General features: G+C 39.5%; 1 protein-coding gene across 2 annotated transcripts in view; it reads left to right on the top strand.

The window, feature by feature from the left end:
• The first annotated feature begins 619 nt into the window (after positions 1 to 619).
• The window catches only part of ABCA5 (ATP binding cassette subfamily A member 5), a 110,215-nt gene continuing 95,356 nt past the window's right edge, over positions 620 to 15,478 (top strand). The window contains exons 1-3 of one of the 2 annotated variants that reach the window (XM_074343566.1): positions 620 to 767; positions 13,860 to 13,940; positions 15,025 to 15,164. The gene's annotated coding sequence lies outside the window, so the exon portion shown is untranslated. Of the gene's footprint in view, positions 768 to 13,859; positions 13,941 to 15,024; positions 15,237 to 15,478 lie in introns of both variants that reach the window. The other variant, XM_074343565.1, reaches the window with a different exon arrangement.

Raw genomic sequence — 15,478 nt, 5'->3', positions numbered from 1 at the left:
CCTGCTCTATCTCTCCTGACTGTGCAAAAGGCAAAAAGAGCTCAGTAATCCTAGCAGAAGAATGCAAATAACGTCAATGCACAGCTGAACTGCAAGCCCTGCCTTACAGGAACTCTCTGTGTCTGCAAAAAAAAAAGACACATACTAAACAGGAAATGCAACTGAGCTGTGGAAAACCTCAAACTTAAAAATGCAATCGCCAGGCGAAAATTGCATCCATGCATTCATAAATGCATGCACAACCCTTTGCATTTTTGCAAGTAATGCAAATAGGCTCTTACCTTTCGACTGAGACATTTTCCCCTTTCCTTTGATGGGGGAGGGGAGCACAAAAGACTTTGCCTTGCTTCTCTTCTGTAGCTAGTTTTGCAACAAAGATGCAAGCTGCAGGCGTGCAATCTTCATGCAAGTGGAGTTTCTCTTGACCGATGCAGCAGATGGACTTTCAGGGAATCAAGATGGAAATGCACACCTTGCAAAACAGACTGGAAAGTGATTTTTCCCCCAGTTGCAACGTTAGGGAAGGCTGTGCTGCAGCTACATGATGGGCCAGGGCTGGCAGCTAAAAGCTCCAAACTTGGAACTGAGTATCTTAGTGCGCAGACGTCCTTCCTGCGAAGGGCGCGGGGCCTGCTGGGACATGTAGTTCCCGAGCAGAGTCCACGGGGCTCTGATTTAAGGAAACGTGGTCGCGCGGGTTGCTGAGCGAGATGACTGGTTGTGACAAAGATTGCGTCCAGATAAACAAGTCAGATACGCACTCGGTAGTAAGTGATGGGAGAAAACGGGCAAGGCCAAGGGGACCGGGCATTTTTGTTCTCGAAGAGCCCCAGAAACAACAGCTAAAAAAACACGAGGTTGGCTAAAAACCACTTGGCCTGCTCAGAAGGTCTGTTTCGGTGTTGAAGTGTTTGCAGGGCAGCACCTGTTAGACTGTTCCTGCCTGTAGACGTTTTCCCCTCACACTTCCATTTTCAAAAGCCTTTTTCTCGCGTGAGGAATTTGCTGGTGATTGGGCTGGGTGGAAGTAACTGCAGAGAAGAGGCAAAGTTTTATTTAGTAAGAAATTTTTGAGGAATCTGAAATTCAATAATGGGGCTGCGTGGAGGTGGGGGGACTGGGGAGTTCTCATTTCTTGAAGGGTTAAAGAGGAAGTTCTGCTCTTTGTATGTCAAAGCAAACTTTATCGAAGCTAAAATATTTAGATGTTATTTTTCTTACCTGGGGGCGTAGGAAAGTCCCTGGCCTCAGGGACAAAGTGGGTGGTCATCTTAAATTAACAAAGTCAAATGCCTTAAATTTATTCAACAAAACTTAGAGAGTTCCATTGAGCTTCTGGGGTGTGCCAGGCACGTTTCTAGAGTTTTGGGTCATGTGCTGCTTATAGCTTAAGGCCAGGCAGCCTCCTGGGCGAGGATAGGGTCACCCCCTTTCAGGGAAGCCAGAGAGGTGTGGAATAATTCCATGCAAGGAACTGAGAGGAGTCAGGGGGCCTGGACTGAAATGAGCCCAGACTTCTACTTCACCAGGTAGACCAGACTCAGAAATGTGCTTTTAAGCTACAGAGGGAGGAACTGAGGGTGTGAGGCCGCTGAGGTATGAACAGGCACAGGGGAAGGGTGCAGACTGCCTGTTTGGGAGACATCAAGGATGCCATGCTGCCTTGTATGCAGAAGTGGAGGTGGGTGGAATTTACCAGTGGGGATTCTACAGGGCCTGAAAGTCAGGCCAGAGGTTTGGACTGTATTCTGCAGGTACTTGGGAGGTGGTGAAAGGGCTTTGAAAAGGGGTGTAACTGAATCAAAGCATTATTTTAAGAAGGTAAGTTTGCCCTCAGCGGTCGAGGTGGATTGAAACCGGGAGAGGCTAGAGATGGGTCAGGTCATCAGTGAAAGGCAAAAAGACGCACTTTGAAAGAAGGTTCAGCTATGTTTGATGACTGCTAATGAAAACTATTGGAATTTTATTAAGAATTCTAAGAAGCCAGGGCCTTCTGAGTAATGGATGAATCAGAGGAAAGAAGGCCACCATGTTTCAGCTACAAATCAGCAAATCAGCTCTTAAAACAAATATGCAATAGGTCATGGAACTAACATTAATTTACTTAAGTTGATCCCCTCTGCTGACGTTAATGAGAATTAATCAAGGTCACTTCGTGTTCATATGAGCTTCTGCCTCTAAGAGGAAGAGATCTCTGTTCTATGAGCACAGATGCAGACTTACTAATCCACTTTCTTTCACTGTTCTCCTGGGCGAATCCATGCTGTCTATTCCTCTCTTCCTTGCACACACACAATCTCAGCCTCATTGAGCCAGCATATTTTCCCCTAAGTCTCATTTAAGCAGGAGACACATGGGCCTGGAGATCCATTTCAGTGCATCCAGTTCACTTTTCTAAACATTAATGGAGCATCTGCCACGGGCCAGGCCATGGGATAGCTGCCGGAGCTGCTCGTAGACTCACTCAGCCCAGGCAGGGCCCCAACAGCCGCCTAGAACTCACTTCAATTTGCATTGTATGTGGTCAGCAGCACTGCTCTTAAATTGCCCCAGACTCGCATTTTTATGGGAGAACTTTAATCGTATCTTGTCTGGTGCATTTTGCTGCCGTCACTGTGCTTTCTGTGCAAAGGCACGCACCATTCACAGCTGGCAAATGGCTTGTGTCCTGAAAGTCAGTCTGTAATTCACATTCCCACAGAAACAGTGATGCATTTAAGAGCCAGTGCACACACACACACACACACACACACACACACCCACACACACCCCTATGCAAAACACCTTTGACCCAGAAACTGGCTAAGCCGTATATTTAAAAATTGCAACATTTACCATTTTTCTTTCTGGGAAAAATATGTTTTGAATTTCCACAGGGAACGCAGCCTCTCTATGAAGTCTTAGATTCTTGAAGAAAAAATTCTTCTCGCCTTGATAGTAGAGGGTTTCCTCTGCTTCATTCCTGGGTGGGAGAAGAGGTTGTACCTCTGCATGGTCAGTCGTGAGACTTTCCTCTTCTTGCCAGTTTGTGGCAATGCTTCTGGGAAGAGAATCCCTCCCACGGTAGGACTGGCAAGAGCCAAATCTGGCACGATTGTTCTTTTATTAGACAGCACATCAGGTGTTTATCTTGAGGTGGCCTGTGCTCTTTCTTTGAATCCCTCATTTGTGAAATGTTCTGTCCTTCAAATCTTTTTAAAATGCAAGTCTGAAGCACTCTCTCCCCAGCTTCTAGTTACCTACCAGATCAATTCCAAACTCTTGGGCATAGCGATAATTAGCTCCTTTGAGACCGGATTCCTCCTTACTCTCCAGCTTCATTCTCACTCTTAGTTGATGCTATAGCCAGAACCTGGGTTTTCTCCCTCCTTGCTTTTAGATACACTGTTGCCTCTGCCTGGCTAGACTTCTCCATTCTCTTCCTAGTTCTTTTTCTGACTTGTCCTTGAAGACTCTGCTTAGCTGGCACTTCCTTTTGGCGACCTGTGATGCATCACCTTATGGCCACCCTCAGTGTGAATGAGTGTATTCCCTAATACACTCTGGGCACCCTGCCCACACCTCTCGCCCAACACTGATCCTAAGGCGGACAGGTATTCATTTATGTATTTGTCTCCCCCAGGAGACTGAAACCCCAGAGATTAGAGACTAATCTCTGCATTCCCTGGGCCCAGCTTCTAGCATGTTACAGGCACTCAGATACATGCTGAAATAGGGAATGGAGTAGATGGGAGGGGGCCTGTGACCATGACTACCTGGAACAACCAGATTCTAGTGATGGAATTAATATCTGGAGGGGAAACTAGAACACCTGCGAAGAGCCCTTTGCCGTCAGGTTAGAGGTATGAGCTTCCTGGAAAGAAGCCCTTAAGTTAGGTCAGACTGGCTCCAAAGAAATTATTCTAGAGGTTTATATGGGGTAGATAAGTTGTGGGGTAGGGGAAGAGTGTCTCAACCAGAAGTGATTTTGACCTCCAGAGAACATTTGACAATGTCTGGAGACGTTTTGGTCACAACCAAAGGGATGAGGGTGGTGATACTGGCATCTGGTGGATAGAGATCAGGGATGCTGGCGGTCTTACTACAGGACACAGGAAGCCTCCTACAGCAAAGAATTAACGTGATCCAAATGTCTGTAGTACTGCATTTGAGAAACCCTGCTGGGTAGTAACACTGAAATGTCCACCTATGCTCTGTTTTTTTAAGTCGATTTAAAGCTAATGAGATTTGGTAAGGTGTAATTTTTGATGTAAGAAAAACACTAGAATCTAGGAGATGTGAGTTCTAGCCCTGGCTGTAGAAAATGTTAGATGTGTCTACTAAGGCAAGTCCCTTCACCCTTCTGGATCTCTTTTTTGTTCCACTAAAATGAGGAAGGTCAGATTAAGGCCCCTTCCAGTTCTAATATTCCATGCCTCTAAAACCAGCTCATATGTCTGATCAGAACCACTAATGGTTTAAAAAGAGTTGTGACCACACATTGAGTTTTTCACATTGGCTAAATTTCTTTCTATTCAGAAATGAGAAGGGTTCTTGATCCCCTGCTCCAGCAAGACAACCAGTGGCCACCGTAACAATATCCCTTAAGAGATGAGACAAGAAAGAACTCATACTATAGTTTGAAATATTGCCTCCCAGGTAGCAGTACTTCTCTGCACGTGGTATTTATGAATGTTTTCCAACAGTGTCCACTACATACCAAGAACAAGGGAAAGGAGGGCACCAACATGAATGCTGAGAGTTCAGGTCTGAATATCTGCTTTTCTAGATTTTAGAAAATTATGGTATAAATAGGTAGGTTATGTGTAATGAAGTATGTTGGGTAGAAGCATGTGGGGGACTGTCTTAGGGGGCTGGATGAATGGGTTGTAGTTATACAGCATCTTTAAGCGCATTTTGTTTTACTGTATTAAAATATCACGATGAATTATGACTATTGGCAGAAATTTTAGAAATTCAAAAACAGATTGAGCTTGGCTTCCAGTGCCCTCCTCAGTATGGCACAACTCTACCTGCTCAGCCTTCTCTCTTACTCACCTACTCTGAGTTTCCTTTGTTTAAGCAGTCTGGTCAAAACAGAATTACTTATCTTACTTGAGACATGAATTTACATGTTACCACTTCTATGTATTAACTTGTGCTAATCTATGTCTTCACCTTTCTCTGGCCCCCACCTAAGTCTTTATTTTTCTACATTCTATCTTTCATCAAAGATTCAAGGTCATGTCTGCCATGAAGTTGTCCTTGATCACATCCCTCTGTCTTATCAAAGAGCATCCCTCCCCTTTAAATTCTGATGGCATCTGTTAGTTCTCACAAGCCATATATCCAGTATTATCTTGCAGTAATATTATTTGAGTGCAAAGCTTCTCTCTTCTGCTATATCTCTTATTCCCTGCACATTTCTAACCCACTCCCTTGGGAAGACCCCTTTGCTCATCTGTATTTGGCCCTTGAATGTAAGCTTGGGCAGGGACGGTTTCATCGCCATCATGTAGGCCCAAGTATACTGTATGTGTTCAATCAGTACCTGTTTATCTGATGGATGGATTTATTACCAGATGAATGAATTCATCTAAAACAGGTTCATTAGCTTATCTTATGTTAAAAAGTAAAGAAATACCAGCATGGGGATTTGCTAGGAAGAAGAATATTTATTTCATTATGATATCTAATTATCTAAAACAATGTTTTGGCTAATACTTTACTAAGATTATTAAGTAATTAAGATTACTTAATCTTAATCTCCTATTAAGATTCTAGATTTTCAAATTGTATCAACAGCCTTTAAAACTAATAGTGTCTGACATATCTTATGGAAATACCAACCAACTATCCAGGGTCCTTATTGGATTGCATTCTCATTGAATAAATATATGTAATATGAATGTTCACTGTTTCCAAGCAATCAAGGAGATATGTAGAGCTTCAGAGCAATGCTGTTTCAACCTAGCCCCAAAACAATGCTGAACTCTTGACCAGACGTATTAGCATGAGCTGACTGACAAAAAAAAAAAAAAAAAAGTAGGTTCTAGGAAAACAAGAAAAGAAATGATTCCAGCCTAGCATTAACCCTGAGGGTGTTAGTGTGTCATCTCTATGGTGTGTTAAAGTGAACTACTTCAGATCGTTAGATTTAATACAGGGCACAAAAAAGATTTCAGATCCTTTTAAGTCAAAAGAGAAAATTGGAATATTGTCCAATCTAACTTATGCATGCACTTGTCCCTTGTTATCCACAAGGGATTAGTTCCAGGACCCCTTCCCCCATCCCATCCCTCCACAGATACCAAAATCGTCCAGTGCTCATGTCCCTTATATATAAATTGGCATAGTATTTGCATATAACCTATACACATCCTCCCATATACTTTAAATCATCTCTAGATTGCTTATAATACATAATACAATGTAAATGCTATGTAAATAGTTGTAAATACAATACAAATGTTATGTAAGTAGTTGCTGGGGTCAATGTGGCTTTTTGAAACTTTCTGGAATTTTTAAAAAATATTTTCCATCCAAGATTGGTTGAATCCGAAGATGCAGGCGGAACCCATTGATACAGAGAGCAGATTGTATACTTTTCCTCCTCCTTCTACTGTAAGGAAATCAATCAGCCTCTTTTCCCATCTATATACATATATTTACACACACATGTATATATACAGATACACAGACGTGTGTGTGTATGTGTGTGCATATACATTTCTTTCTCTCTTACAACACTCAGTCATTTTCTTCTCTGGTCCAGCCTCATCTGGCTTCTGAAAGTCTGAAGAAGTCAGAGCTCTACAGAAATTCAAATAAATGGTTGTGCTCAGGGGGGAGAGTACAGCTTAGTGGCAGAGTGCCTGCTTGGCATGCACAAGGTCCTGGGTTCAATCCTCAGCACCTCCATTAAAAAAAGAAGATAGAGCAATTTGTTCAAAATAAAGGTGAACTTTAAAAAAAAAAAATGGTTGTGCTCTATAGTGTGAGGTTCAAGCTACACTTAAATTTGGAACTGCTTTGTAACACTCCTGATCAATTCCATATTTAATTAATTACTGATTTGTATTATACAGAGAGTTTCAAAAAGAATTGTGCCCTGGCCACCAGATCCCCAGATATCTCACTTTGCAACTTCTTCCAGAGAGAATACTTCTGGAAATTCATGTTGGAACTGCACCTTCATTTTTTTTTTAACCTTAAACAAATGAAGAATCTTCTTGTAGCTGCCATTTCAGTTATCAAAGGTAACATATTACAAAGGGATCAAGGGCGATTGACAGGTGGCCTAATGACATGAAAGGGGTATATTGAACATTTATTAAATTACAGAGAGAACTGGGAGAATTTCTTTACAATGGGTATTGTCAAATTATGGTCCATGCTTGAAATCCTTGGCTTGCTGTTTTTGTAAATAAAGTTTTGTTGGAACACAGCTACACACATTCTCTTATGCATGCGTACAGCTGCTTTTATACTACATCAGAACTGAATATGGAGACAGAGACTGCCTGGCCACAAAGCCTAAAATATTCACTGTCTAGCCTAAAATATTCACTGTCTAGCCCTGTACAGAGTAAGTGTGTAGACCCACACTTTACAAATCAGCCTTGTCTACATATTCATAAAAACCCCAGGTATTGCTTAGTGGATTTCTATCAGCATTCAATTCATTTAGAATCACACTGTAATTAGTTGTTCCTAATACTGTTCCTCACAACTATAAAATCCTTGAGAAGACTCTTACAAACCCTGGAAATCCTATATAGCCTGGAAATGAGTGTGTAGCAAGGCTTCTACAAATACGTCTTGATAGGATTAAATTGAGCATTTATTATAAGAATAATGAATCTTGTAATATAAAAAAATTAGCTCTCAGTTTTCCTTCAATGTATCTGACTTTCCACCTATTTCACTTTTCCTGCATGTCTCTCAGAATGTTCAAGTCCTAATATTTTTAAATACTCGGTCTATATACTAGAGAAGGATTAAGAAAAATCAAAATATAAATATAGGCAATGCCAGCTATAAAACAAACACCTCGTTAAATTTTTTTTTATCCCGGGGACCAAAAGTAAACAGCACAGGGAAGCACCCTAATTTATTCTGTCCTATTTTCAGAAAGAATAGACTTTTATTAAGACCTACAGTTATAACAGGTATGGTATGGGTTAAGAAAATGGCTAAAGTATGATCCCTGGTCTGAGAGGCTTAAAATTCTGTTGCTAATTTCAATAACATCTTTGTACTATTTTAATGTTTACAAGCTCCCTCCATATGCTCCATATTATTTTATCCTTACGGTGATACTGTGAAGTGGGTTGTCCAACATCCCAGTTTATGGTCATCACCTCATGTTGCTTTATTTGGACAAGATGGAAAAACATGTGATTTAAAACTGTCAACTGCAGACACAAAAACTTGCCCTCTGATTCCTAGTTCCTTCCTTTAAGCTACCCAATCTAGTCTTTAGCTAGGTAACTTGTAATAAATGCCCTAGAAATGTGCCTTTTTCGGGCTGAGAGTGATGTGGTAACATTTTGCCTCGTTTTATATTCGTTATTCACAGGACAAGCTGAATTCAGGACTTAGAAAGTCCACAATAAATCTGTATCTCTCCTTTACACTCTGTACCTTAGCCAATATGCTGTGACAATTCAGTAAATGCTGTACTATTTGAGGATGAATTAGAAACACTGATATAGGGCAGTGTTGTGCCCTTCAAACATCCTTGTTCTGTTTACATTGATATTAATAGATGATTCTGGGCTTCAGTCACAGGCCTGAATAATTCAGGTCATACTGACCTGCTGCACTTTTTAAAAAAAGTATAAAATATTCTGGGAAATATTTTAGATGGGTAATATATGCAAGTTACAGAAAAAGTTCAAAGGTCCATGGAAAATTAAGAAACTGAACTACTGTGGTATAGGAATAATTATAGTCAATATAATAAATCAACTTGTTCTTAAATTGTTCCATTTGGATTAGTGTCCAAAGGGAATGTTTTATTATTAACAGCCTAGGCAGAATCATAGAAAATACCACTGATTTTTCAGATTTACTCTCTTCTTGAGATGAGTCGTCTAGTAATTTTATTTGTGAGCCAAACTCATAAAAACAATGGGTTCAATATATCCTTTAAATTAACAGATTGCATAACTGAGTGATATTTTATAAGTATTATAAAACTGTGTAATATTAGAAATTAGCTATTTGGGAGTATATTGGACACCTGATGGTATTTTATTGATTGGGCAAAATAGCATGAGCTAGATGCTCCAAGCCTGTTTTATGACTCTGTATCCTACAGTATAAGGAGTGAAACAGCCAACAGATACTAGATTGTACTCTCCTGCCGCTGGAAGTCTTTGAAAATCTATTCTAGAGCCTCTTTCCAGCAGCCTTACCTACTGACATTTAGATGGGAATTGAAAAGACCTCCCCAAACCTACTCTTTTGCCAAAGACTAGAGTTTTCCATTTTACATGGCCTTATGTCTCCTTTTGTTTCTGGGTTCCTTTTAAAAATCCAAATAAATACCAAAATGCATTTATTAAACATGTTGGAGGCATGTAGCCAAATCGGATGCTACTGTATGTAAGGAGACTGTGTGGAGTGTGGCAACACCATCTGGCACTGTGAAAACATTTTGGAATGCTTGTGGCAACTTCAAAGAAAAATGTAGGAAATTTTGTGTTTAATTTTCCTAAACGTATTTCCAGGACACTCATGATTTAGGAAACTCGTTTTGTAGATTTTCAATAGATATTTCAATGATTTTTTTTTTAATACCCACATAATGCGTTGTAAAAAAAAAAAAAAAGAAACATAATACTTGACTCTTTTAATGACATTAATTTTATGTAAAATAGAGCATATGCTATGTAAAAAAGACTCTAAAGGATTGATGAGCTTAATGTATTCGTTCTTACCTTGTCTTAATGAGGAAATAGACCAAAGTGCCTCTCTGAAGTTAGGGAAACTGAAGTTTGTCCATAATACATGTTGGTGACACTAAGGTAGAATCAAGGAAGGGAGCAGGGCACTACTACACACGCTTTTGACGTCTAACTATCTACTAAGCTAGGATAAGAAATAAATTGTTATAATGCACAGGATTTGAGCAAAAAGGCACCTCAAATGCAAAATACGTAAATCCAAGTATCTTTGTGTCTAATAAACCTGTTTCTTTGCTCCTCAACAATGGAGGAGTCAAGTTAACTGAGATTTTAATTTGGTGGACTGAAGGCACTGTGTTAGTTTACAAACTGAGACCCCTTCGTTGTCACAGTTTTTAGTGACCTTATTTATGTAATGTTGACCTAGGAACAATACCAAGATGAAGCTAAATTCATCACTAGCTCTTCTCTCTTTTATGTTTAAAATTAAGTATCAGAGAAGCAGAGGTTTCCAAAATATGATTCAAACAAGATTATACTTTTTGGATGTTACCAACGTATTAATACACCTCCCAACTCAGATACATAAAGCCTGGGTTCTGTAAAGTTGTTTAATTATTTCAAGCTCAAGTCTTTATACAACCAATAGACATGGACTATTTTTCAAGGGCAATGATGACTCTAAAATATGAAATTTATTGACTAACGGTGCTGTTCAGTGCCCTTCTATGATCTGTGTTTCATGTATTTTGTTTCAAACCCATTTTTGATAATGAATCAACAGGTGTGACATGAAAAAATATTCTAAGGATTCCTGCTAGTTTTTTTTCTCAGCCATTCACATTTAACTTGGGAAGGGAATTTGTGTAAGTAAAGCAATACTTATTCTACAAGTTTTTAGAAGTTTATGTTAATAGGAGAGCCAAATATGATGAATATTTCTTAAATTCAAGTGTTCTATTGAAACCAGTTTGGGTTGGAAGAGGTAGAAAGATTCAGAATGACCGTATATTATATTACAATATAAATATGTCATAAGAATAAGTGGATATGGTCAGACATTGAGAAAAATAAAAAGGAATTGGATAATTTGGAGTGTATTTGATCTACTTATATCTTATACCTCAAACACTAAATCAATACCCCAAAATGCAAAGTAATCAAATTTAGATTAAATAAATTATTTTGGTCTATTTGATGGAAAAGGATTGCCCCTGTCTCATACACGTGGGAGTAGGTAAGCTTCTCTGTTATCTCACTTAAAATTGACAGTGTTTTAATTCATCTGAACAGTTGCTGACTGAGGACTTAAAGCAGTTCAGCAAGTGAGATACCATTCATTGTGATTTAGGCTGTAAATGTTGTGCAGAATTAGGTGCAGTAAACATTCAAGTATATGTGAATTTTAGACCCCAGTTTTATGTTCTGAAGACTTTGTAAAAATAGGAAAGTGCCCAATACCAAGAATTGGAAGATGTTATTTCCCTGTATGATATCCCATAGGAGCAGATAAATGAACACAACTCTAATTCCTGCTTCTATGACCAGTTCCAGTTACCATTATCTTCCAGTTGTTCATAGGTGTAACTTGACTGTGCCTACATAGGTTGGCTGTCACTGTGAGGGGATGAAGCTCAGACTCTGGAGCCAGACTGCCTGGGTTGGCCTCCTAGCTCTAGTGACCAGTTCAGTGACTTGTTACTAATTACTAGTTCTGTGACAGGCTAAGCAGGTCACTTTTCTATGCCTCAGTGTCCTCCCTGTGTAAAGGCAATGATAGTGCCTACCTCCCAGAGTAATTAAGACTAAGAAAACGAATACACCTGAAGCTCTTAGAAGACTGACCCATGATATACGCTCAATACCTAATAGCTATTCAGGTTTTTGCTATTATTGCTATTAAATTCCCAAGCTTTGGCCCCTTTCTTGAGAATGAAGATACTGTTTTTGAAATAGAAGAAAACTGTGGTGTAAGAACATGTGTCCTACCAAAGGGTAATTAAAAAAAAAAAAACAAACACCTCTTAAGACAAGAGATAAGAAGGCTTTGAAATTAGAAGAATGTTTCCACCGACATAAGGAAATAGGAATAGAAATGCTTAGTTTAATGGAAGAGAAAGGGAGAAGAAATATTTTATTATTGCAGCAAATCAAAACACTGTTGGGTGCTTGTTAAGAGGAAATGGAGGCCATCTGGAGAAAACAATTCCATTCCACTGTGTGCAGTGGATTTAAAGGACAGCTGGAAGCGAGGCCATGAATTATGTAGGCCTTTGACCGTCTAATGTCATAGCACTATAAAGCAAACAGCAGGGGGCAGAGTCGTAGTTAATGAGAGGTGGAAAGAGTCGTCAGGCTTCAATGATCAGTTTTTATGATACGGTTTTCCTTATCAAAGAAATATGCTGATAAAAATAAGATTATTTTGGTTCTTTCCAATCATTTGAATGCATTAGGACCTTAATATTCTAAATCCTTCTGTCTTACTTATCTACGTATTTCTTATTCATTGCTTTTGTATTAATTTTTTCTTATAACCATTACTAGTGGTTGCTGTCTTTTTACTAATTAACTTGTTAAGTAACTAGTAGCTCAGTTTTAAAATTTACATTAGGCATATTTTTTTTAAACCACCAAAATATGTTTTCTTTGGTGGCCTGGTTACCTGATAACTAAATAGTAGAGGAGTTTAAGCATGTATTGGAGATATTTTATTTTTATTTTTTAAATGGAGAAAGTCTCATTAAAGATTTATTAATTGATTCTGTGTTTTAAAAATTATTCAATACCTATCCAAAATGACCCATGTGGATTGTTTGGAATTAGGCAGGGGTGAAAGGAAAGAACCAGGAAATCAAAAACTTATTTTTTATTAGCTAAAATATTTTACTTTCCATTGTAATGAGTTAACATTTGTTTTAAAAAAATACATAGAAAATAAGAACATATTCTTCCTTTATCGATGTTAAGAGAGGTTCAGACATGAACATTATCCTGTAAGAATTTGCAGAATTTCAAAAGGATAGATAGGATTATGCTGAAGTTTTTAGTATTCAGAAAAATTAAAAATTCCAACCTGTGGGTAGCATATTCTGTTGCTTTCTTTCCATAGTATTATTACCATTTTCTCCAGATATTATGAATTATAAAGCTACATTTTTGACTTTATTAAAAATATGTACATTTAACCTTTTAACTTTAATTGATTTGGGTAGATTATTTTAGCCGTTTATGGTCAGTGCTGGCTTTGAGTAGATAAGAAGGGAAGAAAATAAAGTATTTTTAAGATTCCATGTTCACAGCGACTGAGATTCCTTCAAAGAAAAAAATTTGTGTAACAAGAGCTGAGCAAATATGTATCAGTGTGCCTTCCAAAATAATGAATTGAGCCTTGTGTCTGAAAAACAGTATTTTAAAAGTAAGTCGTAAGGGAGATGAAGAGCTGAGCTGTGGTGGGTGATATTCCAGTTATCTCTTCAATCAATTCTGTATAATGCTTTGGAAGCAGAATAACAAGGAATGTGAAATCATTTCTCAAGATGCTATATGTGCGTCCGCTTAGTTCTATTTCCGTATTCATTGGAACAGGCAATTTATGCAGTGCACTTGTAATCCTCCAAGAACAAAGACCAATTTCCCTGAAGGTTATGAGCACTCCTGAATTTTACAGATGCCAAAAAAAAAAAATTATTTTCATGTTGTCACGTTTAGATAATGAAGTGTGCTAGATTCACGGAGTTCTCCACGAAGAGTCTCAGGAAGTATGCCCACTGTGTATCTGTTTTATTCTGAAATTCAGAAAGTGGATGTAGGCAGTTCTTAACAAGCATTGACAAGTAGTAATTAACAGTGAGCACTGAGGAAGATGGAGGGCTGAGAGGATCTGGCATCCGCTTCTAAACAGGAGTGTCTTTTATTCTTGAGAAAACAGGAATCCAATTGATCCGTTTATGATCCTTCGTCTAGGTTTCTGGATCGGGACGTGAATCTCTGTGTGACTGAAATCAACCACCTGTTGTCTTCAAGTGGAAGTGAGGAGAAGGTCGAGTAAGGACAATCTGTTAATCCTTTTGGCACCTCATGGCCGTTTTGCTTGTTTTGTTTCACTTGGGAAGGCGTGTAAGGGCTGAGAGTAGAAATGTCTCATATTTGGACCCCCTCATGGGATGCTACCCATAATCATGTGGAGATTCTGAAGTTCAAAAGTAGCCCTGTATCTTGGCTCGTCTATTTTTCCCTTGGATGTTTACATGGTTTTGTTTATTCTTCATGGCACCAAGGGTGCCTTAGGGACGAACTGTTTCCCTCACAACATCGGAAGAAAAAGTGTTTGTGTTTAAAACGTTCATAGCTACCTGACAAATAATCAAATGTGGCAATCCACGGATTGCAGGAAACACAGACCCTTTTCAGCTTCCCTCCCTTTTCATGAAATCTAACCTGCATGAACAGAACACAGAGATTGGTGGATGACACTCTTCATGCACTCCCCGTCAAGGCCCCTCACCCCCATATTTGGGGGCACAGTCCTGCTTAAACTTGTTTCTCTCACATTCCATACAGAGGGCAGAGTTCTGAAATGTGTACACACACCCTTGTCTGGTGTTCATGTTACATAATAGCTGTAAATGCTCTTGTGTGCCTGCGTACAAACTCCCAGGAGGACGGGGATAACACAGAACTAAGCCTCGGGGTGGTTTCTACCAAAAACAAACCCTTGTGGTCTCAGTATTTTGGCAAAGGCAGAAGGGGACTTTTGCCCGTTTTGCCAAAGCTTGGGACTCCTTCATAAGATCACAGAGGAAAATGGAGACGGGGAAGGGTTTGAGGTCATAAACCCTTGTCTGTTAGATCTGAATGCAGAAAATTAGGGCTGGTTTGAAAGTTTTAATTTCTTTCATTAGCTTAATAGTTGGGATGCAGTGCTTAGCTTCTAGCTGCTCAGAAACCGACAGGCTTATTCAGATACATCCAGCTATTGACGTCTCCTTATTCCATGACTAAATTTAACTGATGAAAAAGAAAAAAAAAAAAAAAGAAGAAGGGGAGAATAGAAATGCAAGAACCTAAGCTGGGACTAAGAGCATGCTTTTGGGTCAGCTAGTCTGAAGTTCTCGTTCTGACTTCACAGGTGGTCCAAACAGACGAGAGGGAAAAGGATGATGACCGCAGACACCTAGCAGTCAGCCCCGAGTTCTGCCGCGCACTGCGACGGTGTTTTCATTCATTCTTTCTGCCCTGGAGGAGCGCCGGAACGGAGAGAAGAGCGAGGTCTGTGTCTCACTTGATAATCTTCTTCCTGAGAGGCTGACCCGTCTGCTGTGAACAGGAGGAACTTTGCAGGTGAAGTCAGCTTCCGCTGATGGTACTGAGATGGGTGGCAATCACAGAGAGTTCTAAAGGTTTGAACTTCCTTTCCTTGTATGTCTTACTTCGGAAATCCAAGAAGCCACCAGCACCAATGGCGTTGTAGCTGGGCTGAGCCTTGGGTAAAGGAAAGGATAGCTGAGGAGTGGGTGAGGGTCCCAGGAAAACCCTGATCATAATGCTAATTGATGGCATTTATTTCTTTGAACCCTTGTTCA

Source organism: Camelus bactrianus, chromosome 16 (genome assembly GCF_048773025.1).
Source record: "Camelus bactrianus isolate YW-2024 breed Bactrian camel chromosome 16, ASM4877302v1, whole genome shotgun sequence".
NCBI lineage: Eukaryota > Metazoa > Chordata > Mammalia > Artiodactyla > Camelidae > Camelus > Camelus bactrianus.
Note: the sequence above shows the minus strand (reverse complement) of the source record. Positions and strands in the feature narration are given on the sequence as shown.